Consider the following 3365-nt stretch of genomic DNA (forward strand, 5'->3'; position numbering starts at 1 on the left):
GTCTCTTTATTCAATACTTACCTTAGCAGAGTTATACTATTACTCTTTAACGTTAATAACTTTAATAGTTAATTTCTAACATTAAACTAAATTTCTAATGTTAATTAAATTATAAAATATAAACTAAATTAAACTAAATTAATATAAATATTAATTATTATTTTATAATTTCACTAATTGATATTGTTTTCATAATAATTAGCATTATTAATTAACTGTAAACAAATATTATTACTAATAGTTACTAATTGATATTGTTTTACAAATAGTTACTGTTATTGTAAAAATAAGTAATTATTATTTTATAATTTAACTAATTGATATTGTTTTCATAATAATTAGCATTATTAATTAACTGTAAACAAATATTATTACTAATAGTTACTAATTGATATTGTTTTACAAATAGTTACTGTTATTGTAAAAATAAGTAATTATTATTTTATAATTTAACTAATTGATATTGTTTTCATAATAATTAGCATTATTAATTAACTGTAAACAAATATTATTACTAATAGTTACTAATTGATATTGTTTTACAAATAGTTACTGTTATTGTAAAAATAAGTCTTCATAATTTAACTATTAACAATTAATATTATTGTAAATTATAATTTAAGTTATTAGTATTAATATTTATATTAGCATTAATAATTCTAATTTAATATTAATTAAACAAATATTAATTAAATAATAAAAATATTGTAAATTAAATATTTGTTGATAATTTAAATTAAATATAAATATTATTTTATAATTTAACTAATTGTAAAATATAGTTTAATTAATTGAGAAAATGCGTGGGCATAAGAATTAGCGGTAATTAGTAAAAAAATATTATTATACTAATTTAACTAATATTTATATATTTTATTTTATATAAATATATAAATATTAACGCTAATTAGTAAACAAATATTATTTTATTATTTTATAATGAATTTCTTAATTAATAGTTTATAATAAATATTAATTATTATTTTATAATTTAAGTAATATTAATTAATAACATTAACTAATAACTAATACAGTAATTATAAACTAATAATATTTACAATAATTAATTATGAAAATATTAACTAAGCTATTAACGTAAACACAGTATTATTATAAGCTAGCTAAGGCAAATGAATAACAAAAAGGAACACGCAGCCTAGTGGTAAAGCTGCTGGGCATGTTTGCTTTGGGTCTTAGGTTCAACATCCACTAGGACCAATTTTTTGAGCATTCATATTAAACATTCCTAAAACCAAACAATAAAATAATAATAAAAATGCCACGTGGAATTAAAAAAAATAAAAAATAATAAAAATGCCACCTAAGCCCAACCATGTCATTAAAAATAATTAAAAAAATTAAAAAAAAATTGCCACATCAGACTTTTTAGTGAGGTGGCGTGATAAAGGTTCAAATGCAAACTTTTGAAATTTTATGAGGCATGTTTTGAAACTTTTTTTTTGGCAGGGGGTTTTTCAACTACGCCCTATATGGCAGGGGGTAAAATAGGTATTAACCCTTTTATAAATTATTCGTTTGATCAAATATTCATAATAAACAACAAAATTCGGTAAGAAAATTTAATAGGGTGCATTTTTACACCGAGAAAAAATATACTCCCTCCATTCTTATTTATAAGTAAATTTTACTTTTTACTTAATTGAATAAATGATTTATTTGGACTATATATAACATAATTGTTCGCGGTGCGGTTCATGCGGTTTTTACATTAAAAGTCATCTGAACCGCAAGAGAAAAAGATGTGTGGTTGGTTTGGTTCGGTTTTTTACAAATATTTTATTGAATCATACATACACGTATAGTTGACAATATAAGTTTATATTTAGTCATTCATAAACTACCAAATAACAACAAAACTCATCATATTTGGACAACAACTTTTCACTTAATATGTATAAAATAGATTAGACAAAAATGAAATAATAAACATAAAATAATAGCATAAAACAGTATCAAAAATATTATAATGAAACAAAAAAAAGAAGAAGAGATGAGAGATTAGTGAAGATGAAAAAGAAAGAACATAAGAGAGGAAAGATTATAGAAGAAGATGTGCGATAAAAACGAAAGTTGAAAGAGAGAACATTTGCATAAAAACGAGAAGGTGCAAAAGAAAGAATATAAGATAGTAAAGATTAGAGAAGAAGAGGTAAGATATGTAGGAAAGATGCCGCGATAATTCTAGGAGAGATTGGGAAGGCTGAAATTAAAACCATAAGCGTAATGATGATAAAATTGTTTGTAATCATAAGGTTAATGTATAATAGGTTTAGGTTTGGTTTGAATGTGAGTTAAGTAAAATTTAGGTTGTAACATAATGCGGTTTGATTCGGTTTGCAAAATATAAACCGTAAACTGAATCAAACCATACAGTTTTGTTAAAAGATGTCCCAAACAAATCCGAACCTAATGCGATTTTTTGCGGTTTCGATTTGGTTTTGTTTAGTTTGCGATTTTCTATTGGGTTGGTTTGGTTTTGAACACCCCTAATATATAGATTAGATACATTAATTATTGAATGAATCTAAAAAGTTAAAATTTACTTATAAATAGGAATGGAGGGAGTATATGCTAATAATTTAAATAATTTTAGATTGTGAATCAATCATAACATGTATGATGTAAATCACGTTTATATTTTAAAATAGCGTTGATGATATAGTAGATTAAAAAAGTTAGTGGTGTAAAATTATTTTATCTTTAATCTCTTTACAATTATACATAATTTTTTTATTAAATTGAAATAGACATTTATTACATATAATGTAGCAGACATTCATAAAAATATATAGAGTTAATAACTTTTTTGCCTACTGTCATATAGACAATATTTGAAAAACCTGTAGAATGTCTATCCTATTGTGGTTTGTCATCCGTTGCAATTATCCTGTATTTAATCGCGTCTGCCAGCTCCACCAGCACCGCACACTGCTGGGATAACTCATCAACGTTAAAATGCTCGTTGGGTTTGATCCAAGAAACTACGTATGGCCTACCTCGACACTCTAAGTGGGTCCTAATTATAGCATCACTGAGTTCACAATTACAAGTTCTCTTGTAAATTTGGAAGAAATCATCAACGTGTTCTCTCATCCTCTTAGAAATTTGTATTTCAGCATCGTCAGAACGGGAGAGGGCACGAGGATCTCACTGTGATCCTCCTCACCACCATCATCTAATAGAAGAGCCTCGAAAGAATTTGGTGAAGAAGCTCTCCTATCGAGGGAGTTCCCATATACCCTTTCTAAATAAGAATCATCGATCATAGACACAACTTTGTGGCCTATATAATCGTGAGTAAGTGAAGAAGAACCTGAATTAGGAGTTACCCCTCATTCGTGCAA

The sequence above is a fragment of the Vicia villosa genome, linkage group LG7, assembly GCF_029867415.1.
Source record: "Vicia villosa cultivar HV-30 ecotype Madison, WI linkage group LG7, Vvil1.0, whole genome shotgun sequence".
In the NCBI taxonomy this organism is placed as follows: Eukaryota; Viridiplantae; Streptophyta; class Magnoliopsida; order Fabales; family Fabaceae; genus Vicia; species Vicia villosa.